The sequence below is a fragment of the Triticum urartu genome, chromosome 3A (assembly GCF_056163025.1).
Source record: "Triticum urartu cultivar PI428250 chromosome 3A, HENAU_Tu73, whole genome shotgun sequence".
Taxonomy (NCBI): domain Eukaryota; kingdom Viridiplantae; phylum Streptophyta; class Magnoliopsida; order Poales; family Poaceae; genus Triticum; species Triticum urartu.
Window position 1 is genome coordinate 162,376,146 of NC_141875.1, and position 22,430 is coordinate 162,398,575.

The 22,430-nt window shown below is 44.9% G+C and overlaps 1 long non-coding RNA gene across 2 annotated transcripts; it reads right to left on the reverse strand.

Annotated features, from left to right (window-relative positions):
* Positions 1–13,890: 13,890 nt before the first annotated feature.
* On the reverse strand, positions 13,891–16,469 carry LOC125543475 (uncharacterized). 2 transcript variants are annotated; one of them, XR_015618466.1, is made up of 4 exons: positions 16,446–16,468; positions 15,184–16,363; positions 14,527–14,659; positions 13,891–14,421 (listed from the first exon to the last, which is right to left on the reverse strand). It is a non-coding gene; the product is annotated as an uncharacterized LOC125543475 (long non-coding RNA). The 2 variants fall into 2 exon arrangements; XR_007298500.2 differs by having other exon boundaries at positions 14,527–16,363; positions 16,446–16,469.
* Between the last annotated feature and the right edge of the window lie 5,961 nt (positions 16,470–22,430).

A 22,430-nucleotide genomic window follows, 5' to 3' on the forward strand; every position in this document is an offset into this window, starting at 1 on the left:
CATGTTGGTTTTGGTAATTGATGACAATTTCTATGGACTAATGGTTTCCTTGAGTTATATTCGTAGGATTTGTCCATAGGCTTTTCTTGAAGTTCATTTGTTGGTTTCAAGGAGTTTATGTGTTGACCAAGGTGCTATTCAAGGAATTATCTAAAGATTGGTCTTGTGAGAGTTGAGCTTATCGTAAGCATGTCTTGAAGAAGAAGATTGTGTGAAAATTCATGTTTACCTTCAAGACATCATCCTAATGAAGAGAGTTGGAAAGATTTAAGGTTGATCAAGACTAAGTATAGAGAGTGACTCAAGTTGATCAACACACAAAGCGTAGAAGATGTATCGAGTGGGATCAAGTGATACCATGGTGTGGTAAGCATTGTCCATAACGCTTTGTGTACTAACCCATGGTCTACGTGAGAGTTCTATGTGGGGTTAGGTATGTTTCCATGGGCTTGGTCAAGAGGAAGATATCATACAATCATGGAGGATGACATCAAGTGGTGATCGTCATCAAGGTTGCGGTGTGCAAGTTCAAGTGGAGCATCACGAAGAGATCATGCTTGAAGCTTGTCGTCCATTGTGGTGGCAATGGACTTGTGAAGATATGCCGAAGAGTGGCTCACCCATAGTGGTGTATGGGGGAGCAATCAGCTAGTCTTCATCGAGCCAATGCAATCAACAAGGGTGGTCCAACTTGAGGAAGTCAAGATCGTCATCATCTAGCTCGAGTGGACTATGAGCAAGGCAAAGGTTTGCCCTTGATAGGTTTTCTACTTTACCGGTCGCGTGGTGGTAGTTGGCAGATCGGGTTGTATGATCGATTTTCGTACTATCAAGGGGGCTCTCGAGTGAGTAGCTTGATCATATCGTTCATAGAGAGCTCAAACCATTGCATATTTGCATCATCTTTGTTGGTTCTTGTTTGGTGTTTCTCTTTGTCAGTTTTATAGCTTATGGTCATCTTCTCGAGATCATCAAAAATGGAGTTCACATGCTTCTTCTATGATGTTTTCGATGTTGGGGTTTTTACTAGTTCTTCTCTGATGGAGGTTTCACACCTCTATATCCTTAGAATTTTTCTACTGCCACTTCTTACTATAACAAGCTTGAGTTTGCTCAATTTGGAGCTCATATATAGAAGTTATGGCAGTTTCAGTCTCGCTTGCTTCCTTCTATGCCTGGGCAGTTTTTCAGCTCCCAAGCGGTAGTTCCGCCCAGCTCCACGGTAATACCGCTTATGCGGTACTTCCGCTATGAGCTAGCATATGGAGTACCACTTATGTTTTTCTCTCTGTATAGCGCTTTCCCTCGAGCGGAAGTAGAGCGACAATAGTGGTTGGTAGTACCACTTATAAGCGGTAATATCGTCCGTTCACTACCGCTGCTACTGCCGCTTATATTTTAGCCTCTAGATACATTTTTCCTCTGCGCGGAATTAGAGTGGCAGTAGTGGGCGGTAGTACCGCTTCGAGCACTAGTACCGCTCTTCCCTTCTCTACTACCCGTGGTTTCACCTGTACAGGCAACACCTAGCGGTAGTACCACTGGTGGGAGCGGTAGTACCACTCCGGCGTCACTACTGCCTCCTTGAGTTTCACAGTTGCAAGTTACGGCTGAAACTACCATGCCAGCAGAAGTACCGCTTGTCTGAGCGGTACCACCAGTAGAGCGAGGTGCTATACAAACGGTTTTTAACCCCTTTTCGCGACGGTGTTTTGAACCATCGCCAAGTGAGTGACTGCGATAGGGGGTCCTTCCCACACGACCTAGAAACCGTCGGGGATAGGGAGCCTTGATGCATACAATTGTCCCTATAAAACTGTTTCTGATATCTCGAATATCTGAAACGCTTCATCCTTGCAACTCATTTGTGTTCGCATTGCCATCACAGTCGGTATTCTATGGTGCTACGTTTACGATGCCCGACCCATCACAAACAGTTCACGATTATAGAAGCAGACAATCACACACATTTACTTTTCCTCGACTGTATGCGATTCGATGTAAGAGCGCATACAGTTGTCCCTACAAAACTGTATGTGAAGCTTGAATACATCCCACACAATTCATCTGTCATACCCGCGTCAGATGAAGACCTATCGCACGCGTTCTTCTATGAACAAACGCTTGCGTTGCGCACAACATCATAAACAGTCCATAATTGCAAAGCGTGTGTGATAAGGTTACTTTGGCAAACATTTAATAAGAAAGAACTATGTGCGATGCTATCATTAATCACACACGTTTTTTCTTGGCTGATTGTGTGTGCAATAGAGATTGATCGCACACGTAGTGGATCCGAGAAACGTGTCTGATCTCCACGTCTATCGCAGATGTTTCGCTTTCGCAAACTGTGCGTAGTGTAATCCATAATTTAATACCTAATTTGAAAATCACATATTTTGAATTTTCAAGTAGGCAATCACTTATTTCATAACGAACCATGTTTATTACAAATATAGGTTCAACCATGAATGCATAATTCGATGCACAAGTACATATACTGAAGAACTACAGAAGCACCAAGTAAAGAATGACGAACCACAGTTGTACTAAAGACTGTAAAGAAAGAGGCGAAGACATTCTGGTTGCTGGAGAAGGTGAAGCGGAATGCCCATATTGTGCCCTCCTCCATGCGTAATGTGCACAGGACTCTAGGCCAACCCCTTGTGATGGCTGCCCGTCCATCCTTCACTATGTTCATTAGGACTTCTCGATGCTCATTGTAGTCTGGATGAAATACTTTAACCTTCATTGCGTGTCCACCAATCATGTACTTTGCAAGGTAATCTTGAGTAAACTACTTCGGGAACCACTGTGAATGAAAAAGATTCAGACATTGTTGTCTGACAACTCATTATGGGCAGTAAAAAGAGAAGGTTGCAGAGTTTGTAATTACCATCCTACATCTCACTATTGTGTTGGATAGAGTGTAAACAAATAATTTGCTTGCCACCGTTCGTACCTTTTTGCTAATAATCCTTATCAGTTTCCTCACTTGATGCTTGTTCATGAATATCCCATTGCCCCATATGCAAAAAGGGTCATCCTTGCCAAGGGCATATGTACCTACAAGAAAAAAGTCAATATTAGAAGCTAACAACTGTCCATGCCTAGATCTATATGCACTACATTATGGAATGACGGGGGGAGTAGAAGCCGAGGGATGAAACTAACCTCGGCGGAAAATGGTGGCCACTCCCGTTGTTGTCCTGCATAAGTAGTGCAAAGGCATGATAAGTACAACAACCTTAACATCAAACAAATATAGCAAATGTAAACAACATCATCTCCAAATGATAGCTTGAATGTGTTGGTTTCAGGATGTTGTTAAAGCAGATATAAAATAGAAGGCAATGTTACCTACAACAGGCTTAACAACCATCAAATATTGCAATTCAAACTAGTATTATTCAAAATGAATAGAACGTAGGTAATGCTTAAACATCACACCAGATAAATGTGTAAAACTGAAATAAAGGGCATGTGTTAACTACACCAGGCATAAGTGGAACCAAATATAATCGTTCAAACTGGTATTGATGTAATCAAGCGGCACAATTCTGACTTGCACATAATGAACATCACATTGTGAATGATTGAAATAAACAAGGCATAAATGATTAGTATAACAACCAAATATAGCCATTGAAAACTGGACAGAGACTCACTACAACCAACCTAACAAGCAAATACAGATAAACATGGCATGTGCTTGAAAACTAGACAAATGCTCACTACAACCAACCTAACAAGCAAATACAGATAAACAAGGCATCTGCTTGAAAACTGGACAAATGCTCATTGCAACCAACCTAACAACCAAATACAGATAAATAAGGCATCTGCTTGATAACTAGACAAATGCTCACTATAACCAACCTAACAACCAAATACAGATAAACAAGGCATCTGCTCGATAACTGGACAAATGCTCTCTCCAACCAACCTAACAACCAAATACAGATAAACAAGGCATCTACTCACTATAAACAACCAAATATAGACATTCGTGAAACTGAAGTGGACAATTCATACTTAAACATCACATAGCCCTATTGAACATTAGATTTTTGCATAACTGAAATAATTAAACATGACACAGTTAAAACATGACATGGCAAAAGCTACTGCAACAAAAGGCTATGGGTTGGTAAGCTAGAAAAGGTAAGATTTTCTGATAGGATGTTGCCTCACATGTCATGGACGGGATCCTTCTAGTTGGAAGAGCACAGACCCATGGTGCGCTCTCTGATGTCACAGATGGACTATTTAACCTTGGAAGAACCTTTATGAGTTCCCTCCTCATGGTCGTGGTCGATGATATCTGACTTGGCAATTGAGGATCCCAAGACACCGCCGTAGAACGTGTCCTTCAGAAATGAAAAAAAATGGGCTCGATGGTGTACAAGGATCGCAAATCCTTGAGCGTGTGGCGGAGGAGATCAGCGACAGGGCCGTCGAAGAGATCGATGGCGGTTGAACAAAAGGAGTTGGGGATGGACCACTTAACATGTGAGATGGCCCGCGTGAAGCCGTCGTTGTTGACGAGCTTAATGTCGTAGCCTGCTTTCTCGAGATACAGTAATATGCTAGCCCGCTGACGTGAAGCCTTCGGCATGGCAACGTAGTCAACGTCTTCGCTGGCTTCCGCGGCGAGGTGTTGCTCCGGGATCGATAGGTTGGGGCGAACGACGGCCACCTCGCCAACGTCCGCCGGAGAGGCCATGATAAACCTCTTCTTGGCCGAAGTCTTGTCGGGATACCCGGGATACGTGGTCAAGCTTAGGCTGCGACATTCTGGAGCAGTGGATGTGGATCTGGCGGGAAGGGACACCGTGAGCCTCATCTAAAAACTCATGGGAGTGGGGCGATGGTATGGGAATCGTGGGATAACCTGAACTTTATTATCTAAGCTAGGAGGAACGGGCAGACCGGCAGGGGTTGGTGGTGGTGGCGAGCTAGGGTTCAAGGGGGGAGGGGGGCCGGGTGGGGGAGTGTGGAGGGGGCGGCGTGGTGTTTTAGGATACGCCGCGGCTATTGAAAATTTTAGTAATGGTGGGTGGAGATGGTGGTGGACGAGGGAGGGCGACTGTTCAAATGCCTCGGCTAATACAATTTTAGTATAAGGTCGGTGTTGGAGGAGTGGGGGCGACGATTGAAGTACGACAGCTACTAAAATTTGGGTAAAGGAATTGGTGCGGGGCGGGAGTACCCAAGAGCACCCACGGTCCAATAAGAATATGCGTGTATGACAATAAGGAAAAGTGCGGCCGAACCGCCGATTTTTGCAACGCTCAAGGCGGGTAGTTTGTTTTTTGATTTGACGTGGAATTCAATCTGAATAAACTACCCGCATTTAGGTTACACAGGTGGTGATTTTATAGCACACTAGCATCACACACGGTCAAGCTAGTACCTCCACCTTTGCTTGCGCTTGCGCGATCGTGGTGATTCACAGTGCACTTGCATCGCACACGGTTAAGAAAGTACCTCCACCTTTGCTCACGCTTGCGCAGTCGTGGTGATTCACGGCGCACTTGCATCATGCATGGTTAAACTACTATCTTCACCACTGCTCGCGCTTGCGCAGTCGTGGTGATTTCACAGCCCACTAGCATCGGACACGGTTAATCACTACCTAGACCCTTGATCGCGCTTGCTCATTCGTGCTGATTTCATAGCGCACTTGCATCGCACACGGTTAAGCCAGTACACCCGTGTCCGTTGAGAGCCATCCGAGTCTTTGCAGCAAAAAACGTCGGAAAGGGTCAGAAGACAACCACACCAACATGTGGCCCAAATATATACGAGTGAAAAGGGTGGTCTATGATGTTCAAAATTCCAATGCACAACTTTAACCGGGCAGGCCCACGGTTGGGCGCGCCGTCGAAGATCGATGAGAGGGGCCAGAAGTCAAGAACCACGTAGAAGTGGCCAAATATATGTAGGAATATAGTGTGTGATGTTTAAAACTTTAAATACACAATGCACAACTTTGATGGCACCTGCCTCGCAAACTCGAAAGCACCCTTGGATATATCTATAATGACATAATGTCGTAGCTACCTAGCTACAGTGCTTGACCCACCTCCCACTTCGTGTTAGCGGGGCAGATGCACGTAATGATACTTTGGTCATACATGCATGTCGCTATGACCTACCATAAGACAGACCAGTGAATCTATCGCTTGGTCAAACGACAATTATTGTTGTCGATAAAAAATGGATAGACTATATATATATAGGGTGGGTCTATTCTAACAACACCCTTAAGACCTTATTCTAACAACAGTAGCTCGTATGCTGCTAACAGCTGACGCAAACCCCGCGAACAAAAAAAAAAAAAACCCACCCCACCGGCGCATCTTCCCCACTCCTCCCTCGATCCACCCCACCTTCCTCCCACGTCCCACCCCCAGATCCACCAACCCCATTGCCGCGCGCCATGCCCAGGCCGGCCTCCCCCCGACCACTCACCGACCCATAACCGAACTACATCTAACAGAAAAAAGAACTCCCAACCTAGCTGCCTTCTTCCTCCCACTCTGCCCCCACAACCCCCATCTTCCTCCCACCCCACGACCTCCACTGCCTTCTACCGCCGGCCGGGACAGCCAAGGGCCGGGCCACCGTCCGTGGATCTCCGCTGCCCTGGACTGCCTCTACTCCCCGCTTCGGAGAACCTCCTCCCCTCGCCCCCACCTCCCACCTCGGGCGCATCAAGCGCCACCGCTGACCACCAGTAGCCACGCGCGCCGCCCAGCCACCTCCAACCCCGGGTGAGCGCCGCCGCCGAACCACCAGCAGCCGCGTGCGCCGCCATCCACACAAACCCATGCGCCGTCGCTACCCTGTTCACCACCCGAGGCTACCGGCTACCTCCAACCGCCGCTGCACTACAGGATCCGACGAGATCCGGCCGCTTGTCATGGTTAGAAGGGGCGGTGGAGGTTGGGACACGCCGGATCAGGGCGCCCAACCACCGGATCCCATCTAGGAATGTCCGCCATGACCGTTGGGTCCTCCCAGCACCCTCATCCTGGATCCGACGCCACACCATGGATTTCGTCCACCACTATCTCGCCATTCCTTGCCCCATGCCGCGGTGACACTACAGTTCGTTCCTCTCTGTTAAGAGGTAACGAGCACGGGGGCTCGTGCGGCGCTGGGCACGGCGGCGAGACTCCGCGCGTGGCGTCTGGCTTGGTGGCGCAAGGAGGGCGGCGGTGACCTGCGATGGTTGGGGGCTGGATGCCTGGCGCTGCTCTATAGCCCCCGTCCTCTGCTTCAAATCCCCTGCAAACCCGATGCAGTTCCCCGCAGCAAGCCCCGCAGCCGGCGAGGGTCGTCGTCACCGGTGCCCTGCTGCTCGACGGGATCGAGCGCAACGCCTGCCTCGCCGCCTCCAGCCTCGCGTGCGTGCACCCCGTGGGCCGCAGCAGCCCCCTGGCCCACCTACACACCTCCAGTCGCGAGCTGTCGCTTCAGCCACGCCAGCTCGCCGGCCTTCTCGTGTGCACGTGCAGTACGGCCGGCGCGTCGGTGAAGTCCGGGGAGGTAGTGCATGAAGTGCTCACACAAAGTGCTCATGTGCGCATGAAGTGCGACAAAATCTGTAATCGTGTTGTTCGCTTGTGGATGCCTTAGCTGTGCAGTTTTTTTCTTTATATTATTGCTTGCTTTGTGCAGGGAGGTTAGCTTGGGTCCCCGTTGCACTTCAGATTTTGTGCGTGTTCTTCATAAGCGTCTGTTTCTCCAATTCGCTAGTGGTTTTGAACTCTGGCGACCATAGTGTATTTGCGCAGTACGTGCCACTCGCGCGACGGATGCAGTCCATCATCTATGGGCGTGCGGTTCTTGCATGCAGTTCATCCAATGACGTTTGTGGTTAGATATGTGTGACCATACTGCAGTACACCGTCGTCAGATTAGTGGTTTACTTTGTAAAAAGAGAAAAATGAATTCCCATGAGAAGTTCACTTCTTTTTCTAATGCACTTTGTTTCGTTTGTGGCTCTCGAAAACATGCATAGAAGAAAAGAAGAAAAAATTAATTGCAGCTCACTTGTTTCATTGCTGTAGTGATCTTCTCTCTGCGAGTGGTTCACTATGTTGCCAAGTGCAAAAACAAATTGGAAGAAAACAAACTGGAAAAGTTGATTCTTTTTAATGCAGCTCACTCTGTTGTTTGTGTGCAGTAGAAAGAAAATTGGAAAAGAACAATTGATGCAGTACACTCACCTCGTCCGTGCAGTGCATACTAGTTGATAAAAAAAGTTATGCAGTGCATACTAGTTGATAAAAAAAAGTTACGGAGATGATAAAAGAAAAAGAATGTGATTCATTTTTCATAGTATTGCAGTTCACGAATGCTCGACATGAAGTGCACTCCACCTCGTTTGGGAAAATTTACGTCCCCCCAAAAAGAAATCATGCAATGAACTTGTCTGTCCAATGAAGTGCGGTATTTCGTGTGAAGCAGTGCGTTCTTCTTTCCCCGTCCGAGAAAAAATACGTCTAAACAAAAAGAAACCATGCAGTGCACTTGCCCATCTATTGAAGTGCGGTATTTCGTCTGAAGTAGTGCGTTCTTCTTTCGTCGTCCGAGAAAAAATATGTCTAGACAAAAAGAATTCATGTAGTGCACTTGCCTATATGATGCAGTGTGGTATTTCGTCTGAAGCAGTGCGTTCTTCTGTCCGATGCAGTACATACGACGATTTTGGTCTCGCGAAGAACACAATGTCCGCTTTTCGGTAAAATCAAAACAACTCTTAAACCGTAAGGAATTAGAGAGAGTGTGTTATATGAAAAAGTTGCGTCTCGTCGATATCTTTCCAACGGCGTATGATTTGAATTATTCCGACCAGCGGTTCATAAAAATTTCGTGAAAAACAGCCGCTGCCTCTCGACGTCAACCGCATGATTTTTAAAATTAACTAAAAACCGTAAGGAATCTCAAAAACATTTCAACATATGAAAGTTGCGCCTTGTCCTTAGCTTTCCAACGGCGTATCATACGTTTCGTTTCGACAAACGGTTAGAAAACTGGAGCGAAAACAGTACCGTAAATTTCAAAAAAATTGAAAAACAGAATTCCGCGATTTAGTAGATTTGAAACTGCTCTTAAACCATAACGAATTAGAGAAAATAATAGATATGAAAAGTATGCGCCTCGACGATATCTTTCCAACGGTTTATCATTTGCTTCATTCCGACGAGCGGTTTAGAAGAAACCGCGAAAAAACGCTCGCTATCACTCGTCATAGGACGCACCATTTTCAAAACTGCTCTTAAACCATGTGGAATCTCGAAAAGTGTTCAACGTGGCGAAGTTGCGCCTAATCCATAGATTTCCAACGGTATATTATACGCCTCGTTCCGATAAACGGTTAAAAAATAGAGCGAAAACAGTACCAGAAAAACACGGCATGCAATTTTTTGCGACGGGAAGTTCACTCGCGTGATTACTGCTGCACACTTGGTTCAAACAATGACGTGCACTTGCGTTGAGCGTGCAGTGCGGAAGTGTTGTCAGAATAGTTATTCTACTAATATTGTTAGAATATAACGGCTGTATATATATACTCTATTAGACACCCATGGTGAGGAATAAGTTATTCCTCGCCCTGGTCGATCGGCCGAGCCAAGTCTAACGCAAATCGCACTGTGCCGCATGCGCATGGCTCAACCAAGCCTCCACCGTTCACGGGCTCACCAACGTAAATTTCCAGCCTAACAAATGTAATTTTACATCGAGTGATCGTGGGTTCAAGAGCTATGACTCACTACCTTAGAAAAAAATGTAGCCCATACCCGAGCAGTTTTCCGCTCCTTCGATTTCCTAAACCTTAAACTATCTCCGTCGCCACCTTAGCCGCTCGTCAGACGCGGCTGCCGCTATTACTTCCTCCTTGTTCGCTTACCCCTCCGATTGGTGTGTGCCCCAACTTCTTCCTCAAGTCCTCGCCGTCTCATCTCGAAACCAACCTCCCTGCCCTCAATTAGCTTCTGGTTCGAGGCTTTGGGCCCTTGATTTGGGATGGATGGTGCTGAGATGATTTTTTTTTGAATTGAGGCGCATGCCCCCGATTTCATTTCATTGCATGAAAGGAAACCAATAAAACAGATCAAGTATTCTTCAAATTCCATCCAGCCCCCAGATGTCCTACCATGACATCCAGGCATCAGCAACTAGACAACCAAGAGAATAAAGCTTGCAACTAAGAGAAAAACTCCACACTTATCAGAAATGCATACCCAGGTGAGAGGTAACCACACAGGGCTCCTCTCCCCCACTCATCACCACATACTCTCCAGGGAGGACAGAAATTCAGCTAACATTACAGACAGAATTACTCCCCGATGTCAAGACGTTTCACCATGGGCGCCCATCCTCTGCTCTTGTTGAAGAAACCATTCGTAATATCAACCAGCAGTGTTGCGACGGCCCGCAACATCTGTTGCCCTTCTTTTCTCTGTAGACCAGCCCGGTAAGACATCCAATAAGATATTTGAAAGAACAACACACTAGGGTCATGAGGGTAAACATGATGAAATGTAGCAGCATTTCTGGCTTTCCACAAAGTCCAAAATACCGCAGAAACACCCACTGCTATTGTTTGCCTACTATTCTTAGGAAAATTTTTTACCCAGGCAGTAAACTCTTCTATCTTGCATGGAATGTCATGAATTCCAGTTACATTCCTAACCACACCCCACACAAACTTAGCCACCACACATGTACAAAAAAGATGATCAATCGTTTCTGGGTAATCACAGAAACTACAGTTTTTATCCTTTCCTTTCCAGTTTCTTTTCGCCAAATTGTCTCTAGTTAGGACACTATTCTTAAACATCAACCACAAGAAAACTTTAACTTTCAGCGGTATCCTCGCCTGCCACAATTTCCTATGAGGCCAGGCAGCCTGATCCGTTTTTAAAGCAAGATACAAAGATCTAACCGTGAATCTACCAGATTTAGTTAGAAGCCAACTACATCTATCCTCTTGATCGTTTAAAACTACTTTACTGCGTAGATTTTTGAGCTCATACCACATATCAGCCGTGTCTCCCCATAAAACTCTTCTAAATCTAATCAAACTCATATTATCAGACAGAGCTTTGGCGACAGTGAAATCTGAACTAAAGGTTAGTAGATAGAGTCTAGGGAACTGCACGCTAAGAGGTTTGTCTCCTAGCCATACATCACTCCAAAACATAGTTCTCTCCCCATTACCCACCATCTTCCTACAATATTTTAGGAAAATTGGTTTAACCTTCATTAGACCCTGCCAGAAATAAGAATGACCAGGTTTTTCTTGCTATCTCTAAGGGTACATCTACTTAAGTATTTCTTTCTCACTAGATCTTGCCACATACCACTGCCATTTTCAAGTTTCCAGATCCATTTGCACAGTAAGCAGATGTTCATAATGTCAAGATCTAAGACGCCTAAACCCCCCATCTCTTTAGGTCTACAGACATCTTCCCATTTCACTAGATGGTACTTTTTAACTCCCTCCTCCTCTTGCGTGCTGAGACGATTTGCCTGGTGGAACCGTGGAGGAAGCGGAGGGCCGAGGTAGCACGGCTGTTGGTGATAGAACAAGCCATCTATGGGGCACTCCAGGGCATCGCCAACTTGTTGTCGTAGCTCTACACGCTTTCCGTTGGTGGGCAGACCCTCTCATTCCAAGCTAGAGAGCGATGCACCATGGTGTGTGTGCCTCTTACGTCCCTTCCTTTCCTTGTCTTTAACGGTCGACGGCCGAGCAGAAGCATCAGTGCGCACCACCACTAGCTCTTCCTCGACCCTCCTTGCCATAGTCTTCCAGGCAAGCCTTCCGCTGTGGGCTGTGGCCACTACCTCTTCCTGGACCAAGCTTCAGCAACATGTCGCAACTTCATTGACTGTGCTTGAAGACGCTGGAGGGTTTGCGTATTTGCGCCAAGGCCTAAAATCACTATTGCCGACTGCCTATCTGTAGGTGTTTTCTCTCACTCGATTTATTTGTATCATATGAAATGGAAATGCAATGGGCTGATGTATTGGTAATACATGACTGTAGATGGTATCTCCGCTATTTTTGGTCTGTTTCTGGTTTGGGCAGAAGAATATGCTCAGATTGTGCAAGAGAAGTGGGAGAACTACAAGTAAGGAAGGAGATATCAGAGTCAGCGAAGTGGTTGTAGTTGTTACACATATGGAGAATGTTGCTGCACAATGCATGAAGCCATATAAATAGTCACAACATGTTATTTAGTAGCTCAAAATATTTGCTGTCGCAAGACTTTCTTGTCATCTTGGTTGTGCTGCAAATTTACCCTTTATATGAATTAATGCTCTTAGGTGCTCCATTTCATTATGAGTATAGCCAGTGGTAGCCTGCTTTTAAGTTATTTAAGTTCTGATGCTACGGCATGATGTGTCCACATCGTTTAACCTTTGTCTCTTTCGTTTCATGCTTCTTATCCAATTGTATCTGGCTCAATTTGATACAAGGCACGGTTTAGTGTGCATTGAACCAGTACTTACAGAGCTTGACCTTTCTCTCTTGTTTCTCAGGATACTTTTGATTCACACCTGTAGCCAGCACGTTCATGTGATTATGATGAATTGGGTGCATCCAAACTTCCCATGTGATATCTTTAATTTTTTTCAGTTTGTAAGGCAGTGAAGCCTGGATTAACCTTCAAGTGCGATATTTTCTTGTTGCTGTCCTCTACCTGTTTGTTGGTATGCGTCGAAGAACTGAATATATTCTGTTTTTTCAGGTCTCTGTTAGAGGAATGTATTTTCTTGCAAACTGAATTGGTTTTCTGGAACATGTCTTCGTATTTTAGTGTATGGCTTCAGCACTATTCATCGGATACTTTGTTGCTTCCAGCCCGTGGATAAGAATATTTCAGTCGCTGGAGAGATTGTTGAACAGAAGACATTGATGGAAATCTCTCGCCACCTGCAAGTTAAGCTGTTTGAAGATCAAGTTCGAATATGTACGAGGGCAGTGATGTTGGGCATGCGAGCCTAGTCGCACCCTGATGTAATCATCCCAGTAGTGAGCTGTTCTAAAATAGTTTTTTTATATGTTTCCTGCTGCTGGTCACTGAGTAGCATTCCAAATGAATTTTGTCTATACTCGTAGTTGTACTTGTAGGGATGGGGTGTAGTGGGTTTTGTTGGTGATACATATGCCCCTTTTATTTTTAGTTCTTCAGAACATGTTCTTATTTCAATCAACAGTTCAGCACTGAGAATTGGTCATGGGCTTTTGGATTGTTGGCATCACTCTTGTGCTAGTGTACTTCCCTAAAAGAAATGAAATGCGGTACTGGGTCACCATGTTTGCTGGGAGAGGCACTATGCTCTTATGGTATGGTTTAGACTGAGGCAAAGCTTTTGCCACTTTTTGGAAAGAAAAAGATCCGAGACTTGTGGTGGCTGCATTTTTCATACAATGCTCATGCCTGAAATCATTGTTTTTGACTTGTATGGATGATGAAAAATTGTTTCAAGGTAATTACAGTCGAACTACATGAGACAAAACAAAGCTTTGGAATACTGTTCAAGGATTTTCAGACTACCATTTTCAAGGTCATTCTGTAGGATAACAATTTTCTTATTTAATATGCCCATCATGCTCAGCAATCTTTTTGTGTATGATAGGGTAGTTAGTCAAAATATTGCAGGAAGATGCAAACAGGAAGAAGGGACCAAGAAATTAACATGATTATTCTCGGATACTCGCAACAAAGACACCTATTGACAAGCCTATCACAATTTGCTAAACACACACACGCACGCACGCACACGCGCGCGCATGCACAAGGCAATTTGACAATGGCATGGAGCAATTTTATCGACAGAATATTTCAAAAGGTAAATGTATTGCACCCCAATCAAGTACTATCTATTATACATCATGAAAAATATAGCGGGAAAATATTTGCCTTGGTGTTACAAATTTCACTTGCATTCTGATGTTTTGTCAGACTAAATAACCAAAGAGTAGCTAAATGATCTGTTCCATCATGGCATAAAAATTTAGAGTTCTTCTATCGTCTTTTGCCATTCGTAGCTTCAGTCAGGCTTTAGAATTTGCGGTGAGCACCGACAAGTAGAGCAGCTGCACGTGGTTGTGTCCGTCCTCGTGGGTGATGATAAGCATCCCCGATGTTTCCACGACCGCTCCAACTGTTCCTCGTGGCACAGTCCTTGATGTTGTTGCACCTTTAGTACCCCATGCACTCAAGAAGTTCATACTGAATTACTTGATTCACTTGTCTCTATCATGGATGCACGCACCATGATAAGGTGGACACACCTACGATGTCCACAACTTCCTAGGGCATATTGACTCGTCCATTGCAGCTAAGAGGAGATGAGAGTCTCTTCCTCTACGGGAACCCAAGAAGGGAGCTGATCGACCAAGTTGAGGATTTGTGCAAACATGTAGAGGCAGAAGATGAACAAAACCAGTAATGACAACCAAATAAGAATGCAGAAGGTGTTAGACCAACAAACCTGAACTTCTGAAGTAAGCCTACACAAGTAATATCAACAAGTGTGGTGGAATACTGGAACTATCAGCATAAGGAACAACATCGCCTAAGAGCACCCTTCCCAATGTTGTTAGAAAAAGCAGATTGACAACCACCTGCAATACAAAGATGCAGATCTCACCGTAAGCTAAATAACATGTATGAAAGCCCAGATGCACATAGCTGATAGGTCAAACATCAGGAGTTGCATGAGAATGAGAAGGAAAATTTGATCTCTTATTTCCATGCCCTTCATATCAAGAGAATAATTTAGAAATGTGCAAAACTGCAGTTGTCACAAAGAAACTCGATGACCTATTAAAAAGCAAGAGCTATTAATATGCAAAATGGACAGAAAAATGTAAGCAAGGAATTATATGAACAACAGAACAAGAGTTTCTTCTCATACCCAGTTACATGCATCACAACAACACTACGTAAAACTAAAGGAAAATTTTGGATGCAAACTAAATATCAATTAATTTTGTTCTAAAACTTGATTCAACGTAACGGAGGAGATAAACTCTACTTTTTTCTTGACCAAAATCTTTTTGATATGAGCAAACACATTTTAAAGCATAATGCAGGCCGGTAGACACAAATATTCCTTTTTTTATCTTCTAGAAATCCATAAATGAACCTTTGTTCACGATGCATCTACATGTGGTGCCGAATGAATCCTGCAACCAAATCAATTTGATGTTAGGAAAATATCATGGTTACACATTCTGCCATCTTTTTCACGTCAAATAGACCAAGCTTTTTCAGTGATCACAAAAAGAAAGAGGAGAGTGGATGAATACATAACTGATCTGGTTCTTAATTAAACCAGGAGAACTCAAAATCTGATTTGCACACATAACTGAAATACAACAAGAACATGGTCATCGTATTAATTGAGAGTCACTTTAACCTTCAGATATGATATTACAGTTCCCAAACAACAACTAAAAAATACAACTGAGATAATGTTGGACTGTGCACTCGACAAATTGAGCTACTGATACTCTTCTCCTTTTCAGAAAGATATGCATTGATTGCTCTAATATTATAAGGCCTTAACATAAATTTTTTAATTTCACATAACATGGTCGTCTCCTTCTGCTCTCATTTGAATAGGCTAAAGGGATCACTTTACATGGAATTACCTTACCACAATTTACCATATACCCGTAGATGTCAAGTTCATCACACACAAAATATTCTAATGCATTATTCATGACAGAAACAAATTGCAGTCTATCAAAATAGGTAGGGATGCCGTGAGAGGCGATGGAGGCGGCCAGGTACGGAGAGGCAGGGCGGAGCACGAGCTTATGGGCGCATGAGGTAGAGGCAGTGACAAAACTTACAGATGAGACCGATTGCAGTTAAACTATGGCGACTCGTCGGTAGCCCGTGAAATCTCCGGATCTAGATTCAATCGCGGGGTCGCGAGAATGGGGGATGACTAGAGGAGACACAAGACCAACATGTCAGCGCCTCTCCTATAGAGACCTCACTAACCTCTTGCACCAGCTTGCTGTTGCAGGATTACACGACGAAGCCGGTGGAGAGAGGCGAGGCGTGGGTAGTGCTGACCCCGGCGCGTAGTGCTGCGACGTGGACGAGCACCGCCCTAGCGATGAGGTTGCGGTTAGACCCGGCAGCGCCGCTACCGTTGAACTGAATCCCGTCAACGGGAAAGACCTCCTCCGCTTCTACCCGACCACCGTATCCAGCTCACGGCCGTAGCCCGTAGGGAAGAGTGACCCCTGCCGCTGGCCTCCGGAGAATGGGAACCGCCCTGGCTGCGCACGGCATAGGTGATTGGAAGAACTCTGCCACGATCCGTATAATTAGTTTTCTATCCGTAGTAGACAACTAGACACACCCGAGGTAAATTTACCTCGGTAGCCTTACCGTGTCTTTTTCTTGCCCACCCGTGAGGTAAATTTACACCAAACAATTTTGTTTCTCTCTCGTGGCCGCGGTGAGGTAAGTTTACATCGAACGATTTTGTTTCTCTCTAGTGGCCGTGGTGCCTCGTTCGTCTAAGGTGAGGAATAACTATTTCTCACTCAGGGTGACGAATAGCGCGACCCTTATATATATATATATATATATATATATATATATATATATATATATTTGACCAAACAATAGATTCACTGGTCCGTCTTATGGTAGGTTATAGCGACATGCATGTATGACCAAAGTATCATTACGTGCATCTGCCCCGCTAACACAAAGTGGGAGGTGGGTCAAGCACTGTAGCTAGGTAGCTACGACATTATGTCATTATAGATATATCCAAGGGTGCTTTCGAATTTGCGAGGCAGGTGCCATCAAAGTTGTGCATTGTGTATTTAAAATTTTAAACATCACACACTATATTCCTACATATATTTGGCCACTTCTACGTGGTTCTTGACTTCTGGCCCCTCTCATCGATCTTCGACGGCGCGCCCAACTGTGGGCCTGCCCGGTCAAAGTTGTGCATTGGAATTTTGAACATCATAGACCACCCTTTTCACTCATATATATTTAGGCCACATGCTGGTGTGGCTGTCTTCTGACCCTTTCCGACGTTTTTTGCTGCAAAGACTCGGATGGCTCTCAACGGACACGGGTGTACTGGCTTAACCGTGTGCGATGCAAGTGCGCTATGAAATCAGCACGAATGAGCAAACGCGATCAAGGGTCTAGGTAGTGATTAACCGTGTCCGATGCTAGTGGGCTGTGAAATCACCATGACCGCGCAAGCGCGAGCAGTGGTGGAGATAGTGGTTTAACCATGCATGATGCAAGTGCGCCGTGAATCACCACGACTGCCCAAGTGTGAGCAAAGGTGGAGGTACTTTCTTAACCGTGTGCGATGTAAGTGCACTGTGAATCACCACGACCGCGCAAGCGCAAGCAAAGGTGGAGGTACTAGCTTAACCGTGTGTGATGCTAGTGTGCTATAAAATCACCACCTGCGTAACCTAAATGCAGGTAGTTTATTCAGATTGAATTCCACGTCAAATCAAAAAACAAACTACCCGCCTTGAGCGTTGCAAAAATCGGCGGTTCGGCCGCACTTTTCCTTATTGTCATACACGCATATTCTTATTGGACCGTGGGTGCTCTTGGGTACTCCCGCCCAGCACCAATTCCTTTACCCAAATTTTAGTAGTTGTCGTACTTCAATCATCGCCCCCACTCCTCCAACACCGACCTTATACTAAAATTGTATTAGCCGAGGCATTTGAACAGTCGCCCTCCCTCGTCCACCACCATCTCCACCCACCATTACTAAAATTTTCAATAGCCGCGGCGTATCCTAAAACACCACGCCGCCCCCTCCACACTCCCCCACCCGGCCCCCCTCCCCCCTCGAACCCTAGCTCGCCACCACCACCACCCCCTGCCGGTCTGCCCATTCCTCCTAGCTTAGATAATAAAGTTCAGGTTACCCAACGATTCCCATACCATCGCCCCACTCCCGTGAGTTTTTAGATGAGGCCTGCGGTGTCTCTTCCCGCCAGATCCACATCCACTGCTCCAGAATGTCGCAGCCTAAGCTCGACCACGTATCCCGAGTATCCCGACAAGACATCGGCCAAGAAGAGGTTTATCATGGCCTCTCCGGTGGACGTTGGCGAGGTGGCCGCCGTTCGCCCCAACCTATCGATCCCGGAGCAACACCTCACCGCGGAAGCCAGCGAAGACGTTGACTACGTTGCCATGCCGAAGGCTTCACGTCAGCGGGCTAGCGTATTACTGTATCTCGAGAAAGCAGGCTATGACATTAAGCTCGTCAACAGCGACGGCTTCACGCGGGCCATCTCACATGTTAAGTGGTCCATCCCCAACTCCTTTTGTTCAACCGCCATCGATCTCTTCGACGGCCCTGTCGCTAATCTCCTCCGCCATACGCTCAAGGATTTGCGATCCTTGTACACCATCGAGCCCATTTTTTCATTTCTGAAGAACACGTTCTACGGCGGCGGCTTGGGATCCTCAATTGCCAAGTCAGATATCATCAACCACGACCATGAGGAGGGAACCCACAAAGGTTCTTCCAAGGTTGAATAGTCCATCTGTGACATCAGAGAGCGCACCATGGGTCTGTGCTCTTCCAACTAGAAGGATCCCGTCCATGACATGTGAGGCAACATCCTATCAGAAAATCTTACCTTTTCTAGCTTACCAACCCATAGCCTTTTGTTGCAGTAGCTTTTGCCATGTCATGTTTTAACTGTGTCATGTTTAATTATTTCAGTTATGCAAAAATCTAATGTTCAATAGGGCTATGTGATGTTTAAGTATGAATTGTCCACTTCAGTTTCACGAATGTCTATATTTGGTTGTTTATAGTGAGTAGATGCCTTGTTTATCTATATTTGGTTGTTAGGTTGGTTGGAGAGAGCATTTGTCCAGTTATCGAGCAGATGCCTTGTTTATCTGTATTTGGTTGTTAGGTTGGTTATAGTGAGCATTTGTCCAGTTATCAAGCAGATGCCTTATTTATCTATATTTGGTTGTTAGGTTGGTTGCAATGAGCATTTGTCCAGTTTTCAAGCAGATTTATCTGTATTTGCTTGTTAGGTTGGTTGTAGTGAGCATTTGTCTAGTTTTCAAGCACATGCCGTGTTTATCTGTATTTGCTTGTTAGGTTGGTTGTAGTGAGTCTCTGTCCAGTTTTCAATGGCTATATTTGGTTGTTATACTAATCATTTATGCCTTGTTTATTTCAATCATTCACAATGTGATGTTCATTATGTGCAAGTCAGAATTGTGCCGCTTGATTACATCAATACCAGTTTGAACGGCTATATTTGGTTCCACTTATGCCTGGTGTAGTTAACACATGCCCTTTATTTCAGTTTTACACATTTATCTGGTGTGATGTTTAAGCATTACCTACGTTCTATTCATTTTGAATAATACTAGTTTGAATTGCAATATTTGATGGTTGTTAAGCCTGTTGTAGGTAACATTGCCTTCTATTTTATATCTGCTTTAACAACATGCTGAAACCAACACATTCAAGCTATCATTTGGAGATGATGTTGTTTACATTTGCTATATTTGTTTGATGTTAAGGTTGTTGTACTTATCATGCCTTTGCACTACTTATGCAGGACAACAACGGGAGTGGCCACCATTTTCCGCCGAGGTTAGTTTCATCCCTCGGCTTCTACTCCCCCCGTCATTCCATAATGTAGTGCATATAGATCTAGGCATGGACAGTTGTTAGCTTCTAATATTGACTTTTTTTCTTGTAGGTACATATGCCCTTGGCAAGGATCCACGCATCGACCCTTTTTGCCTATGGGACAATGAGATATTCATGAACAAGCATCAAGTGAGGAAACTGATAAGGATTATTAGCAAAAAGGTACGAACGGTGGCAAGCAAATTATTTGTTTACACTCTATCCAACACAATAGTGAGATGTAGGATGGTAATTACAAACTCTGCAACCTTCTCTTTTTACTGCACATAATGAGTTGTCAGACAACAATGTCTGAATCTTTTTCATTCGCAGTGGTTCCCGAAGTAGTTTACTCAAGATTACCTTACAAAGTACATGATTGGTGGACATGCAATGAAGGTTAAAGTATTTCATCCAGACTACAATGAGCATCGAGAAGTCCTAATGAACATAGTGAAGGATGGACGGGCAGCCATCACAAGGGGTTGGCCTAGAGTCCTGTGCACATTACGCATGGAGGAGGGCACAATATGGGCATTCCGCTTCACCTTCTCCAGCAACCAGAATGTCTTCGCCTCTCTCTTTACAGTCTTTAGTACAACTGTGGTTCGTCATTCTTTACTTGGTGCTTCTGTAGTTCTTCAGTATATGTACTTGTGCATCGAATTATGCATTCATGGTTGAACCTATATTTGTAATAAACATGGTTCGTTATGAAATAAGTGATTGCCTACTTGAAAATTCAAAATATGTGATTTTCAAATTAGGTATTAAATTATGGATTACACTGCGCACAGTTTGCGAAAGCGAAACATCTGCGATAGACGTGGAGATCAGACACGTTTCTCGGATCCACTACGTGTGCGATCAATCTCTACCGCACACACAATCAGCCAAGAAAAAACGTGTGTGATTAATGATAGCATCACAGATAGTTCTTTCTTATTAAATGTTTGCGAAAGTAACCTTATCACACACGCTTTGCAATTATGGATTGTTTATGATGTTGTGCGCAACGCAAGTGTTTGGTCATAGAAGAACGCGTGCGATAGGTCTTCATCTAATGCGGGTATGACACATGAATTGTGTGGGATGTATTCAAGCTTCACATACAGTTTTGTAGGGACAACTGTATGCGCTCTTACATCGAATCGCATACAGTCGAGGAAAAGTAAATGTGTGTGATTGTCTGCTTCTATAATCGTGAACTGTTTGTGATGGGTCGTGCATCGTAAACGTAGCACCATAGAATACCGACTGTGATGGCAATGCGAGCACAAACGAGTTGCAAGGATGAAGCATTTCAGATATTCGAGATATCAGAAACAGTTTTATAGGGACAATTGTATGCATCAAGGCTCCCTATCCCCGACAGTTTCTAGGTCATGTGGGAAGGACTCCCTATCGCAGTCACTCACTTGGCGATGGTTCAAAACACCGTCACGAAAAGGGGTTAAAAACCGTTTGTATAGCACCTCGCTCTACTGGTGGTACCGCTCAGACAAGCGGTACTTCCGCTGGCATGGTAGTTTCAGCCGTAACTTGCAACTGTGAAACTCAAGGAGGCAGTAGTGACGCCGGAGTGGTACTACCACTTCCACCAGTGGTACTACCGCTAGGTGTTGCGTGTACAGGTGAAACCGCGGGTAGTAGAGAAGGTAAGAGCGGTACTAGTGCTCGGAGCGGTACTACCGCCCACTACTGCTACTCTAATTCCGCGCAGAGGAAAAATGTATCTAGAGGCTAAAATATAAGCGGCAGTAGAAGCAGTAGTGAAAGGACGATATTACCGCTTATAAGTGGTACTACCAACTACTATTGTCGCTCTACTTCTGCTCGAGGGAAAGCGCTATACAGAGAGAAAAACATAAGTGGTACTCCATATGCTAGCTCATAGCGGAAGTACCGCATAAGCGGTATTACCGTGGAGCTGGGCGGAACTACCGCTTGGGAGCTGAAAAACTACCCAGGCATAGAAGGAAGCAAGCGAGACTGAAACTGCCATAACTTCTATATATGAGCTCCAAATTGAGCAAACTCAAGCTTGTTATAGTAAGAAGTGGCAGTAGAAAAATTCCTAAGGATATAGAGGTGTGAAACCTCCATCAGAGAAGAACTGGTAAAAACCCCAACATCGAAAACATCATAGAAGAAGCATGTGAACTCCATTTTTGATGATCTCGAGAAGATGACCATAAGCTATAAAACTGACAAAGAGAAACACCAAACAAGAACCTACAAAGATGATGCAAATATGCAATGGTTTGAGATCTCTATGAACGATATGATCAAGCTACTCACTCGAGAGCCCCCTTGATAGTATGAAAATCGATCATACAACCCGGTCTGCCAACTACCACCACGAGACCGGTAAAGTAGAAAACCTATCAAGGGCAAACCTTTGCCTTGCTCATAGTCCACTCGAGCTAGATGATGACGATCTTGACTTCCTCAAGTTGGACCACCCTTGTTGATTGCATTGGCTCGATGAAGACTAGCTGATTGCTCCCCCATACACCACTATGGGTGAGCCACTCTTCGGCATATCTTCACAAGTCCATTGCCACCACAATGGACGACAAGCTTCAAGCATGATCTCTTCGTGATGCTCCACTTGAACTTGCACACCGCAACCTTGATGACGATCACCACTTGATGTCATCCTCCATGATTGTATGATATCTTCCTCTTGACCAAGACCATGG